Consider the following 15,787-nt stretch of genomic DNA (forward strand, 5'->3'; position numbering starts at 1 on the left):
ACTCTGGGGGGAGGGGGCGATTTATGCGTATCACTCTTCACCGAATACTCTGCAGCCCTGTCGTACAGTGGAAAGAACATGAGTTTTGGAGTAGGACAGAAATGGCTAAAATTTGAGTTTTTACACTTGGTGGTTGTGTGATCTCGGCAAATTAAATAGGTTTAATCACATGAAACTGCCAACATCTAATCCTTTTTGACCAAAAAATGGTGATTTCCTCTGGTTCAGTCTGAATCTTCAACTCTCTGAGTATAGCTTCCTTAACTATTAAATGTAGAATGCTACTATCTAACAGAATTGATGTTGGAATTAAATCAGATAATATTTATTTTTTTTCATATTACTTATTTAACTTTATTATTTTTTTAATATGAAATTTTTGTCAAATTGGTTTCCATACAACACCCAGTGTTCATCCCAACAGATGCCCTCCTCAATGCCCATCACTCACTTTCCCCTCCCTCCCACCCCCATCAACCTTCAGTTTATTCTGTTTTGAAGAGTCTCTTATGGTTTGGCTCCCTCCCTCTCTTACTTTTTTATTTTCCTTCCCCTCCCCCATGGTCTTTTGTTAAGTTTCTCAGGATCCACATAAGGGTGAAAACATATGGTAAAATCAGATAATATTTGTAAAATACCTAGTGTATGGTAGATGTTTGACAAATATTAATCCCTTACCCTGACATCTTCACTGGGAATACACAATACCCTTAGGGGATGTGTGTGTGGATCCTCACAGAAACCAAGGCCAAGATGGATTAAAGGGGCAAGAAATTTGTTGGGAGGAATGATTTTCAGGAAGAAGGGGGATCGATTCAGGAAAGGCCAGGGAAACTGTCAGACTGTGTTGGAGGTCTGGTCTTGACTGAAGGAGAAAGAGAAGAAGGCAAGATTGGGGTCAAGTGTCTTAGACCACTGTACAGTTCTGAGGGAAGTCTGTCAAGGCTATCAGCAAAGGGGAGTCCTGTGTCACACAGGCACCGGGTTGCCTTGATCTCTCTACTAGGGTCAATTGTTCCCTGGAGGCAGCAATGTTCCCTGGAGCACAGAAACCGGTGGGATTCTCAGAGGGTAGCTCCTGGAGCTTCCCTGGCAGAAATCAGAGGGGCACGTTCTTCTGGCCACCATTTGTGAATTCCAGACATTAACCAGTGCAGTGTGTTCTTCATTATTTTTAGCAAGATTGAAATTAGAATTTGGGAATGATCAGGATTTGGAAAATGGATAATTTAAATTTTTTCAGCATTATTTATGGCATCTCGTCAATATTTGCCTCCACATTCCCCTCACAGTGAAATCCGGACTGACTTGACTCTGGCCCTGTTCTTGGTCACGACTTGGATGCCTTGTCTTTTGGCTTCTCTTCCCCTTTACATTCTTGGAGCTTTCTAGGCCCTGAAGAATGACACTGGGATTTTAATAATCATTGATTAGCAGTCTCTTTTTATTTTGGTTTTGTTTTTCGTTCTTTTTATTGAGATTATAGGAGTTCTGATGCAACATAAACATAATTTTGTCTCTGAGTAAGAGAATCCCAGAGACAGAAAATAGAAAAGCTGATTGGGTTAATACCCAGGGACCAGAGTCATCACGACTCTCCAATTACTGCCAGTGATATTACCGCCTGTAGTTAGGATAATGATGTTGTAGTTTTTGAAGTATTAATAAGCTGATGAGATAGTATGAGGCCTCAGGATAGAGTCTCTGGCTTTATTTATTTATTTATTTATTTATTTATGTATTTATTTATTTAGGGGTGTTCTATAAAGACAGAGGAGGAAACTATAAAGAGTGATATAGTATTTTAGTGTTAGGCTGTTAGGAGATACTATAATGTCATTTTTCCAGTTAAGAAAAATCACATGGTAATGTCACATAATCAGGACCAGAGGTGATTGACAAATCTGTCAGGCATACACATTTTTCCAGCTTCTCTAGAGATTTCGTACATTTCGGCAGTCATTGTAATTGCATTAGAGTTTATTCTTCGCAAAGCCATCAAAGTCAGTGAGCTAATATCAAAGTTTATATTAACAACTCAAAATAGTTCCAACCTTTAAATTGTTGACATGGAAACACATCTTTCTTCACCTTATCAGAACTCTGCACATGTGCCTATGTGGACTGGGTCCTGGATTAATCAGAAATGTACTATTCGATCATGCCTTCAAGTCAGCAAGAGTTACGAAGAGAAAATTATTATTCATATATTCTGTGTATCTACAGAAAACAATCAGTCTAATGGTGTTGTTATGTTGGCTGTTTTTCGGTCCTGTTTTATTAAACTGGTAAAATCCTCAACACAACCTGAATTTTTCCGGCCCCAGCCCCAGAGTAATTAACAGATGTTTACTTTGAAAAAGAGGTACAAACCTATTTCTCTGTTGATGTTCCATTTAAAAGGTGAATATATTTTGTGCATGTAGCGTGCAGCACTAAGAACCAAATATGAGGGAGAAACTGTATTCTGAACTGCAGACTCTTAAACCATGTTAGGAAAAGACCGTGGAGGGATTTGGGTTAACCATGTAGCTTCAGGAACATAAATGTCTGAACTTCATTGGCTCAGACAATGGCTGAGAACAATGGCTCCTTGTGCTTTTTTTTTTTTTTTCTCCTTCAAATTGACCAATTGTTTTCATCTTCATTTCATTTGAGTTCAGTTGACACACAGTGTTCCATCACTTTCAGGTGTACATGTGGCTGTTTTGTGTCGCCATACAAAGCTATTACGATATTGATGATGTTCCCTGTGTTGTGCCTTTCATTGCTGTGACTGAATCATCTCAGACCTGGAAGCCTGTGTCTCCCACTCCCCTTCACTCATTTTGTCTACATCCCCCCAACCCTCCTAATCTGTCACCCATCAGTTTGTTTCCTGTATCCTTGTGCTTTATTTGAACCATTAGACCAATCATTTGGGACCAGGGGAATTTGTTAATCTGGGTAGCAGCTTGGCCGTGATGGCCAGAGTGAGGATCCTCATGCTGTTGTGCAACTATACTTCTCACCTGGGTTGCCGCAGTAGGATTTGTTTTTTGTGCAATGTTTGGGAAAGTGTTTGGTGGAACCGTTGGGCTATTTTCTGGATACCAGGAGAGGAAGGTAGGATACCTTATTCAGAAGGAGGTGGGCAGATCAAGGGATGAGTAACCAGTTCACATATATAAAAATCCATTTTGGAGATTTCTTCCTCACTGTCCCTAGGTGGATATGAAATTTAAAACCGAGTGGAGGAAACTCCTGGCATACTTCCCTGGGATGTAACATAATTCATATTGCCCCCTTTGTAGATCTTCAGACATTTTCAACATTAGACCCACTGTGATTCTACTCTAAGAACCTCATCTTCTTTAGAATAGAATGTAATTTTCCTTTTTCTGAATTCATAAGACCATCAGAGGATAAGGATTATGACTGACAGTCTAAGTCAGTGAATAAAAGGAAAAGATGGATAATTTTACACATGACCCTAAGTAGGGGTGCGGTCAAGGATAATCAATTTGAGCCTCACAGTAAAGGATATAGGGTCTGTGAGTTAATTGATAAATCCCTTTAGGTTTCAACCTTTATAAATGAAAAACTGTCTCCCCCTACGTTGTTAGCATATAGGTCCATAGTCAGTAACTTATTCACATATCCATCCATCCATCCATCCATCCATCCACTCATTCATTCAACCAACACATATTTATGAAGCATTTGTCATATGTCAGGCACTGTGCTTGATTTGGGGACACAACAATTCCTGCTTTGTTGGATTATAGATGTTCATGGCACGGGTTATAGGGCCAAGAGAGTATCAAATATCTATCTCTTTTAATTCTATTGCCAGGTCTTAGAAAACAAGGTACATGTGTCCTCAGTGCCTAGCCTAGGGCTATGCATTGCAAAATGGTATGTTGACTTGGATACACCTGGAGTATTTGTCCTTTGATTTAGAGCATGTAAAGTCTCTTTATTTAGATTCTTGCTAGTAGTAATAAGACAATCAATGATATGGTAGTTGGCATAGATCACACTTTCCCTGTCACATTCCATCAACTCCTGAACACATCCACAGAGCAGGTGACTAATCCAGAATTCATTCCTCATAAGCTTTTCTGTGTGGGCCCAAAGAGTCAAATAAAGCCATGCTCTCCCCTCAGGTTTATAGCAGCTGGAACAAATCCGAGTTGTTATTGTCAACTCTGATAATAGCTCACCGACTTTAATTAATTAAATCAAGAATAAATCCCCATACAGTTATCTTGACCCCAATGTCATTGATTAAATTTTGGGGGGAAAGGGTGGAAATATCCCATTTTAGGCGTCTTATTCACTGCATCTACATGATGAACTTCATCCTAGTTGGTCCTTTCTGGTCAATTTCTTATTTTTGTTGTAAAAATTACTGTATGCCAACAAAAAGATGGCTATCTGATTTTATTTCATGGGGTAGAACTGAGGAAGGGAAAAATGTAAATAATCAAAATCAAAAGTCCACATGTTTTTATGTGACTCTCTGCATTATTCTATGTTAGCCATGATTTTTTTTTGAAGACATCATTGTGGCACAAATAAAAGACATAGATGAAATGCCAAGTTGCAAACTTGGTTTAAGAATTCAGATATGTTTATAATATTAGTAGCTATCTTCTGGAAACTTATACTTAATGGAACCAAATACCTGGTCTTCAAGGATTACCTAAAGGTCAAAGTCTCCGCTGTCCTTGGACAAAAGGTGCTGGTGTAAAAAATTCACTTGCTATTCCTTCTGGCTTGGATTTCAGGCAAGGAGCCAGGTGGCTTAACAGCTAAAGTTATGTTAGTTTCCTAAGTAGAATTTTAGACCACAAGAAGTCTTTTTAATGTCTGAGAAATTGGGGACCAAAGGATTCTGCAGTGAAGCGACCAGCTTCCAGAACCCGAGTTTGACAAGTGACAAGTAATCATAGACTGCCAATCTTCCCCTGAGATGCTAATGAACCCCTACCCTTCCATGACCTCAGTAATTCACCAAATTCTTCCATGGGCATTGGTTTGCCCATTAGGTTTTCCTCTAGAAGGGGAGGCATCATTATCTCTCTATTACAAGTAAGTAAACTGAGGCTCACAAAAGTGAACTGATGAAGGAAGTTCACATGGCTGACAAGCAGTGACATGGAAAGCCAAGGGGCTTTCAATCAAATTAACGTCTTTCTGTCTTCCTGGACACACATGGCCTAGCTCTCTTTCGCTAATCTCCCACTAGGCTACGCATAGGGAAACGATTCAGTGTCATAACTCCAGATACTTATCTATTTACTAAAAATTTTTTTAATGTTTGTTTATTTTTGAGAGAGAGACAGAGAGGGAATGCACGAGCAGGGGAGGGGCAGAGAGAGGGAGGCATAGTCAGAAGCAGGTTCCAGGCCTTGAGCTGTCAGCACAGAGCCCAACGCGGGGCTCGAACTCACAAGCAGTGAAATCATGGCTTGAGCCAAAGTCAGATGCTTAACAGACTGAGCCATCCAGGTGCGCCACACCAGAGCCACTTTTGAAAGATTAGTATTTTCCTAGTGAAATCGCTATTTTTGACAACAGTGACCACATGTGTCCACTGGCAGGGTACAAAATTAAAAATTAGATGATCAACAGCAGAGTCAATCCATGACAGACTGTAACTTTACTAATATTTCACAGAATGTATGACAAGGAAATTACATGAGCATCAACACTGACATTACTGTCATCGATTAGGGGGCTTCTTTATAGTTAACATATCATTGTATCATTTTGGCAAAGAAGTAAACGATAAGATCTTCTAATAAAGAAGCTTATTATTTTTTCCTGTAGGTTTATTCAGGGTTGCAAAAGCATGTAAACATTTGTATTTTCTTTGAATTGCTTTCAAACCTTGAAATGGGTAATATCATCAAGGGATCGGTTGAAATAGAAAGCTGGACAAGTAGGTCTGGGATAGGGCCCGAGAGCTACATGTGTAACAAGCCTCTGGGTATGGCCACTGCTTTGGCTGCTGATTGAAGGGCCAGGCTGGTAGTGACAGTGTCCTGAGCTTTCTGGGGGGGACTGACTACTCTCTTCTCAGCTAGCCCCTTCCATGTTGCCCATGGAAACTTAGCGTCTGTTTTAAGTAGATGGTTAAAAACGAAGTCTTCGACAGCAATTTTGTTGTGTTTTCACACGTTGTGTTGTCGTAATAGATGACTTCCTTCAAAATGTGTCTGTATCCCTTACACCAGACTTGTTATATGCCAAAACAATTGACACAGCCCATCTTACCAGTTCTATGAATGTCTTAGGTAGCCAATAACTCATCTTCTCTTAGTTCCTACCTTCGAAAATGTGCTTCTTCCGAACTAAAGTGTTCATTCCAGAACTTCATGTGATTTCGCCTTGAGTAAGCATTTTCTCCCATGGTAAGTAAGTCCCTGTTTCATGTACATGGTTACTTGAAGACATTTATGGACTGTAATCATGTTTCCTGCTGAGCCTCCTCTTTTCTAGGCCATAAAGACATAGTCTCCGACTTTATACTTTCTTGCTTTATATTCCTAGCCCTTGTTATGTGTGTTCAATCCTTCATGTATTTTTATGCTGGTTTGCTGTTTCCTCCCTAAATTGGGGGTGGGCAAAGTGAAGAGAAGGTTATGTATAATTGAGAGACGGTGCTGATTTAGTCCTTGGAAGGACTATTTCCCAGGGATCTGAGGCACAGCAGGACATGGGGCAGTAATTGAGTGGATACAGCTCTGGCCTCTTTTTGCAGCCCAGCCCCTGAGTGCTACTCACATTCATTGTTCATACTCCCATAAAGCACATGGTAGACTCTGTGTACCTAAAGACATCTATTTTATGGACTGCGTCTCCGCTAAGATTCCTTTGAGTGTTAAAATCTTTCTCATGTTATTTTGAATAAGGGAGTAAGGAAACAAGGTTCAAGATTTTCAGATACTTGTACATATATAAAATAAACGCTAGTACAAAATGTCATCTATATTAGTCAGGGGTCGACCAGTGAAACAAGTAAAAGATAATATAAGGAAACAAATGGCAAGGAATTGGCTTATGTGATAGCGGTGGTTGGCTAGGCAAGTCCGGAATCCACAAGGCAGGCTGTCTGGAAGGACAGGCTGGAAACTCAGGCGTATGCTGAAGCTGTGATGCACAGATAAAATTTCTTCTTCTTCAAGGAAGCTTGAGTTCTTCCCTTAAATCCTTGGAATGATTGAATCTAGGTGGTGATCTAGATGAATCTTCCTTACATAAAGTCAACTGAAGATAAACTTTAATCCCACTTAACAACGTGTGATTAAATCACAGTTAATCACATTACAGTGTGCCTTAACAGCGGCCCCAGATTAGTGTTTGATTGATTGGGCACTGTAGCTTTACTGCGCTGACCTAAAACTGACCATGATGTGACACATGGAGCTTTTGGCTATGTCTCCTATAATTTAAAGTGTCAAGCCCCTTGTTTACCTTTGGGGAGATACTAAAGATACTTTGATGTAGTGTATGGGTCCCTTCCTTTTTGGTAAAGTGTGGTTATGGTCCTGGGTCTGTTGTGGAACTCATTCACACGAAGTGTCCATGCCCACGTGTATGGAGATTTTCAATCCATGCATGATGGTGGGTTTCCCACTTCTGAGTCCCACAGGTGTAGGCCGTAGTGACAGATGTAACCATGAAATAGAGGAATGCTTCTCAGACTTGAGTCATTTTAAAATAACCTCCATGATTTTATTTGTGTCTGCATGCATTATTACTTCCACATGTATAATCTTCTAAATATATTACTTTGAAGTATATTATCTGTGTTTGTAGTTCTGGTAGCATGGCGGATTGAGGTAATGTTGAATACCATCTCACTGAAAAGCTGAAATTCTATTTTCAAAAATAGTCATGTTTGAAAGACCTAATGGGCTTGAGGGCCAGGGCAATGAGCGTGTGATTTGATGCTAGGGAAACTGGGAGTATGTTAGGTCTAAATAGGAGTTCTAAGAGGCAACAGATGTTGTCCTGTATCTTCAGGAGGCAGGGAGATTGACTGAGGCCCTTTTTTGAAGATGAGATCCTAGAGGACCTGCCCCTTTCGATGCAAGAAACATATCTCCAACTTTTAAGGGAAGGGACAAGAAAGCTGCAGGTAAAAAAAAAAAAAAATACCCCATTAGAAATCAAAACCTGAACTTGATTAAATAAATATAGATACAAAATTTGCATGTATTTTAGTTATGATATTTGGAACTGAAATGGAAACATGAGTGCAAAATCTAGTCCCCCATGATAAAAAGGAAACAGAACTCCTCTGGAAGGACACTTCAACAACATAGGGCACATAAGAATTTCTAGAAGTATGGGTTGAAGAGCACATAACAGTGAAGAAGAGCTCATAATGGGGAAGAAAAGGTACACACTCACAAACAATGTTAGGAAACGTATGCAATCAAGAATCAGAAGACAAGACCTAGGATCTTAAAAACTTGAATTAGCAATATGAGTCTGTAAAATACAAAAATGAAAAGTGATAAAGGAGATAAAAGTAGGAATAGAAGCTACAATGAAAGAATTGGAATCTATTGGCGGCAAAACATAACTGTGAAGATCCAAAAGGAACTTGTAGAAACACGCAAAAGACCCTGAAATTTTAAAAATTCATGGATAATTGAAAGATCGTTCATATTTTTAATGTTCCACTGGTTTTCTTGTGTGGAGTGGGGTATTCCTTACTACTTGTGGTTGTTGAATGTTTAAAATAATCACCTTTTGAATCTTTCAAGCACAGGTAGCTCTAGATACTTCTGCTAAAGATGAAAATGTAGACATTTGAAAAAACTTGAGACTAGCAAACATAGGTTTCAAATTTTCCAAACCTTTATAAAAAATCGACAAGTCAAAGAAGTCAGATTGTCCTCAATGCTTTAGATACTCTTTAGATACTCTTTAGATACTTCCTTAGATAAAGAACACAGACTCTTGACTAATGGTAATAGAACATAGTGATAGGATGGGACGTCACTCCTGTGATTAGGTAATCTTGCATGACACTCATGAAGGGCTTTTGGGGATAGAATTCAGATTCCAAATCACTTGCTTTGAATTGATAAAAAAAAAAAAAAAGGAGTTTATCCTGATTGGACCAAACTTAATTAGTTGAAAGCCCATAAAAGGAAGTGGTCATGCCTTACAGACAGAGCTGTCCTTCTGCTGGCCTTGGAAAAGCAAATGGCCATGTTGAGAGCTCCATTTTTCAGGGAACTGTGAGCAGCCTTGAGACCTAAGGGCGGGGGGATTCTAGCTGACAACTACTGAGGTAAGAAGTTGGCAATGGAGCTGCACAGAGAGGAATTCTACCAACCGAGGGATCGGATTGGAAGTGGATTTTCTCTTCAAGCCTTTGATAAGACTTTGGTCTAGTCACACCAAGATCGCAGCCTGGTCAGACTCCCAAGCAGATAACTCCATAGAACCATGCCTGGAATCCTGAACCTTGGAAACTGAGAGACAATAAAAATATAGATGGTTTTAAGCCCCTTAGCTGGTGGCACCATATTATGCAGCAATGGCAAGTGAATATATTCATACTGATAGTGTTTATGCCAGTAGTATGGTCACACTGGGACATCCCCTATGAAGTAGAAGACAGTTGTTACTCTACCTCTTGGACCTTTTTGGTGTCGAAGTCAGCTTATACCATACTTGAGATGAGCGGTCTCATGCATTCTTGAGTGATTCTTAGAGGCGGGTCTAAATTAAGAGGTTTCTGCAGCAGCTGCAGGTTGTTTCTCTGCTGCTCAGTACTTGATTTAAAACACAGTTCCTGGGACGCTGTACCATAATAGAGACCGAGGGCCTGATTAGAAGATACCCATTGTTGATGCATCTAGAGCTACCCATCAAGAGCTGTGTGTTACCAGATGTACCAAGTCATGAGATCTGGTGAGGCAATAGTAATCTGTTGTGTGATGAACATGGCATACTTGGGATCAGGCCTGGGTAGAATCAGAGGACACTAACAAGTTACATAAATAGGCGACCCAGACCTGTGTGTCTCCTATTACATCAGCCCCTTCATCAGCTCTTTTGGGAGGGTTTGGAAGGGTTTCTCTACAAACAACTCAAGAACTTGCAAAATTCAGGAAGGGTTCACAGACAGGTCTTGGTGGTAGAGGGGAGTGAACCACCAGTCTGGAGCGAACCACTGTTACCTTATCATTCCCCTCAAGGCTAGCCCTGCAGGGCGTTGTAAGTTAAATTCTTTTATTAGGCAGACATGTGAACAATACACTTAGTCATTCACTTTGGAAACAGAATTGTCTAGAGATGGGAACATGCACTGAAAGCCTGGCCAGTGGCAAAAAGTTGGTCCAGCTGGTCAAGACAGAGACCAAGTGTATGGGATGACTCATTCGATCCAGCTTCTCTCTTCAGTCACCTCCATAGCACAGTGGGCCACATAGACGGTGGCCACGATGGCAGGAATGAAGGCTATAAAGTCTGCTCCTCCAACTTCGACACAACGTTGTCTTATCGTCTCTGCCTTGAGAAGAAAGATCAAATAAGATAAGGACTGGATGTCCGGGGTCCCTGTGAGGCAGAGTGGCTGCTGTGGCGGGGATGGAGCAGGAAGTGAGATTCCAGCGGGCTGAGGAATGAATGGGTGTGTGAGGGTGGACTGTCCTTGCAAGAAATCTGACTTTGAGAAAGAGGACCGAGATGAGGTGGTCCCTTGAGGTGGGCATGAAGTTTAGGGAGATAGCAACACTGAGGTAGGAAAGAGTGAGATACATTAAACTATGAGTAAGGAGGAGGCAGTAGGGGAGGAGATATAAAGATAAAGGATTGAGACATGCTAAACTCTCAGGTGCCTAAGAAGGAGGGAAGAAAAGGGTCCCAAGAGAGAGGGACGTGCTGATTTTCTGGTCTTCAACAGAGGACTAAAATGAAAAGCGTCTTCTGTTTCGATACACAGTAAGATTTTGTATATCTGGAGCTCACTAATTTCTAATGCAGACACCTTCAGAATTTGGAGTATTCTATTGGGGGGCAGAGCTAAAAGTCTGTAGCTTTGTGACATGTTTTATAACTATATTATAATTGGCTTTACCAATGAAATCAATAGCAAATAGTAAAGAGAATTTGAGAAGGATGTTTGTGCCACTGAAGAAATCTTAAAGAAAACAGCCAAGGCAAGAACCTAAAGCATTCTATTTGCATACCAGCAATGGTGTGCTAATTACAAATTGCTCTTTTGGACTACGGATTATTAAATAGGCTCTTTGGTTAATAGCAATCGTTAGCCTGGGGCTATAAAGTAATACAATGGCCGTATTCCAAAAATATTGTGTAATTCCTTATTTTAACTTGGAAAGCCCAACGCCTGCCTTCTTCCAATTATTCCAAACTAATGAGCTTTCGCTGCCACGCATAGAAGGGAATTTGGAAAACATTGCCCGGTTTGCTGACCAGTACTAGAAAAACTTGAAGTTCTCTTTGTCTTCCTTCTTTGTTTCTTTTTAACCCAAAGCCCTTTTCCAGAGTCCAATTCAAGCTGGACTCCTTTCGCTCACACCTGGTGCAACTGTTGGTGCCCGCTTGGCACTGTTAAGTGGAGGGGGCCTGACAGCATACTGTCCTCCCAGACTCTGGGCCTCTGGATGCAGAAAGCCAATTTGCTTCTCGCTGCTTTGTCTTGGGCACCTCACAATGTGCTCTAATGACAGCTCAGCAGTTCTAATAGCCCTTTTTAATGGCTAAAAACAGACCCGGTCTGTCCAAACATAGCCTATTCACCAGCTCTCGTCAAAACAATTCAGTTTTGCTATATGATGATGCAGCAGACCATGGAAAGCAGTCACACAGACTCTATTCAAGTCCCAAGTTGGACCCTGAGGCTAAAGCAAGTCGACCCAAGCAATGGTCATATTAAATACTTTTTTTTTTTTTTTTTTTTTTTTTTTTACTGTCTGTTTCTGAAATAGGGCTTGTGTTTCAAGGGACAAGGCAGGCAGGCTCCATTTGCAAATGCAACTCAGCACAATTTGAAAAAAATGAGTAAAGAAATTAGGTCCTTGAAGGGGTGAGGGATTTTCATTTTGACTGTAGTATATCATTTATACTTGACCACCTGTGTTTCACAGCACAGAGAAGAAAGTCTAAGGCTAGTTTGTAGGTAATGGAAGTCTCAAGGCAAAGGATCAGTGACCATTCTGTTTTTCTCTTAAGGCAACAATTATGTTACGTATCTGTATCCTTACTGTGACATTTTGACTTTTAGATCTTGGCCATCCGGTGGTTTTCAGCTCAATTTCCTTACGTTGTCCTGACCTACAAAGGTATAGCAATAAAGGGAATACCAAGTGACACTTAAAATAAAAAATAACTAGTTTCCCCGGGCCCCCTTAGGGGTGTAATTTTAAAATGTAAATGTATTAATGATCCTTCAATGAAAAGGTTCTTTCCCTGCAGTCTGCACATTTTTTTTTTTTAAAGGTGGATTTCTAGGCAAACATTAAAAGCACATTTAATGATGCTTGCCACAAACTTGAAACCGTTCTGGTCATATGCACAAAAATTATAAAAAGTTGGATGATTATTTGTCTTGGTCAGTGTGCAAGGCTATAGTTTTATTTCAGAATGAACTGTACACATGATTTAAAAATATGGCTAATAGTCAATGGGACTATATGTCAAATTGCTGATTACCCCATTGGGACTTGATGGAGTAGTGACAGAGACTTGCAGGCCCAGATGACAGGTGTATGAACTCAGGATCTCTGCTGTACATGACCTTCAGGGATGCAACGATGGTTGGAAGTCTCCAGAAGCAGCATAGAAAAGTTAAGAGTTAAAACTTATTTTCTAAGGGTGCTGTATTTTTAGTGGACTGAAAGCAGTTGCTTTGTTTCTAAGAAATGGGACTGGTTGTTGAGGCCAGGGAAAAAAGAAGTAATCTGTTCAGCAGGATTAGTTAATAAATGCAAGCTGTAGGAATCATTAAGCCATAGAAAGGTACGGAGAGTGGAGTGGTTGAGATGAGGTCATCACTGGTAATGGGACCTAACTCAGGGTAGCCTCTGAAGGGGAATGTCCCAGGGATCCATGAATAATGGATTCTTGACCTCAAGCCCTGTGCTCATGGAAGTATCCACTTCTGCTGGGTCTCCTTGTCCAACCGGGATGCCTGACACGTGTCGAGACCAACAGTAAAAGGCAAGGAATGACTTTGAAAGCCAAGAGAGGAGCAGAGACGACTGCTTTGCTCTGGAAAGAGTCTGGAGCTGATTGAGTGCAGTCAACTTTCACCTGGGTATAGGATGGGGTTCCCCGTGGCTGCTGATGCTTGGAGGCACATGTCCCTGCAAGAAGATGTAGCTAGTTCAAAGACAAGTTCTGAGAGAGTAGCACATGAACACAGCAGTTAAAGCAAAAAATTCTACTGCCTGGGTATACATAGTGACTTCTGGCCCGTGTCACAATCAGTGTACCCTCACAACTACAAAGTGATTCCAACTGAGGTGGCTTAAGTCCCGAGTATGAAAGATCTGACCAGTGCCTAGTGCGCCAGCTGGAGCATATGTGCCGGACTTGAATCGGTAAATCCATCATATTTTGAGTTTCTGAGTGTCAGAGTCACGTCTGCCCTTGCTAGACCCTGAAGAGGTCTCATTTGGATACAAGAACCCCCATTTTGTAACCCAAGTTCAAAATGGACGGCACTGCTAGCTTCAGGGAGCAAAGATACAAATAGTTTCCCGATGCGTTGTTGTAGTTACGCCTGCGTCTGGTTTAGAAACATCTGGAGGCCAGCGCATTAATACATTAGGGTTTTGTGGAGGGGGCAGGCGTGGTGGAACTGAGGCAGATTTTTCTGTTTTGTCATGCCACGAGTCTGCTGTTCTGTGCTCTGGAAAGGGGGACAGCTCCCAGTTTCCTTAGCATTGTAATGCCTCAGGCAATATATCAAGTTCACCTCGAGTTGGTGGTAAAGCAAATAATTTATAATATCTCTCCTCCGTTGTCCTTGGTAGTGAGTTTTGCTTCAAGCTAGTTCTAAAATTCAAACAAGAATGTCCCAAATAGTGCCTAATAGGGAAAGAGAGCAAGCGGGAAGGATCTGGAGCACATTTTATTTTTTAGCACCTTTAATGAGGTACTCTGAGCCTGCCACTCAAGTGATTGACTGGCTGCCTTCAACATGCTTTCCAAGACATTTAAGAAGTGCAGTATTTTCTTTTCTCTGTTGCCTATATTACTGACACTAAATATTTAATCACTAACTAGGGCTACAGTAGCTGCAGAAGTGATGAATAATGGGCCCCTGTGCACTTGTGAACTCTCTGTTGTTGGCTGATTAGGTTGGCTTTGCCTGGAGAGATGGAACGCGGATGGCTCACCACCTGTAGTCAAAGAGAAAAAGGGAATGCTGACAAGGGATGAAACTTCATGTAGGAAGGCCGCTGTGTCACTGCCATGTAATTACCACAGTGGCTTGAAGAATTAGGTTTGGCTAATTTTTTTTTTTTTTTTCAGATCTACCACAATGTCTTTTAAATCCACTCTGAAGGTACCATTTTGTAAGGCTATGACCTACTCTTGTACCCAGAGTTACGCTTCCTTGTTTTTAACAAATGGAGAAACTACATCATGGAGAAACGAAAGGACTGGTTCTTCATTGTACATCTCTAATAGCGTAAAAATGGACTAGGATAGGCCGATTTTATTTTAAGAGGCTCCTATCACAAACCTAAGATAGAATCCTCCTATCCTGGCCTTTCTTACAGAAGCCGTGAGACCACGGAAGTTACCTATCTTCCTTAACTTGGGAGTTTTCTCATCGGTAACACGGGGACGGTAACACGTCTCTCAAATAGAAATTTGTTAGCCTGACCATCACTGATGCGCTTCAATTGCCTGGCCCGGTTGCTGCACAGGGCAGGCATTTTATAGATGGCAGTGTCTTGGCAGTGGCTGATACTGTCTGGGCCTCTCGAATGTGTTCGTTCGCCAGGGCTGCCTCCACAAGGTATCACAGGCTGGGTGGCTTACGCAGCAGATAAGTATTTTCTCACGGTTCTGGAGGCATAGCAGTGCTGATTCCTTCTGAAGCCCTGGCTCAGGCCTTGTCCTTGGCTTGTCCTTGGCCATTTTCTCCCTTTGTCTTCCCCTGGCCCTGCCTCTATACAACTTTACGTCCAAATCTCTTCTCATAAAGGACACCAGCCATGTTGTACTAAAGGCCACCCGAATGACTGCATTTTCACTTCCTCACCTCTTGAAAGATCTGGTCTCCAAATGTAGTCACTTTCTGAGATGATGGGGCTTGACTTTAGCATAGGAATTTGTTTCTGTTTGTTTGTGTGTGTGTGTGTGTGTTTTGATGTTTGTTTTTTGTTTGCTTGTTTGTTTTTTTCAAGGGAAGCAACGCCTTCAGCCCATAATACTAACTTTGAATAATAAATAACATTAATGATTTACTTTATTATCTTCTGGGGGTATATTTATTCTAAGGGGTGGGGAGAGCAAATCATATATTTCTGTAGAATACGGAAAAGCAGTTGCTACTTTCTCTTTATGTGTTGAACCACATTTATTCCCAAATAAGTGATGTCATCTTGTGGGGTAACTGGATGCAACTTTTTTTTTTTTTTTTTTTTTTTTTTTTTTGGTGGGGAGGCAGGGAAGTGATCCCAGGAAGTGTCAGTAGGAGAAGGAAAATGGAAGGAAATGGAGAAGACCCGGCTGCTAATTCAGGGAGCGTTGATGACCGGGTTCTGTGTGGACAGTGGGAGCTCTTTCCCAC

The sequence above is a fragment of the Herpailurus yagouaroundi genome, unplaced genomic scaffold (assembly GCF_014898765.1).
Source record: "Herpailurus yagouaroundi ecotype Mexico unplaced genomic scaffold, PumYag 192, whole genome shotgun sequence".
NCBI lineage: Eukaryota > Metazoa > Chordata > Mammalia > Carnivora > Felidae > Herpailurus > Herpailurus yagouaroundi.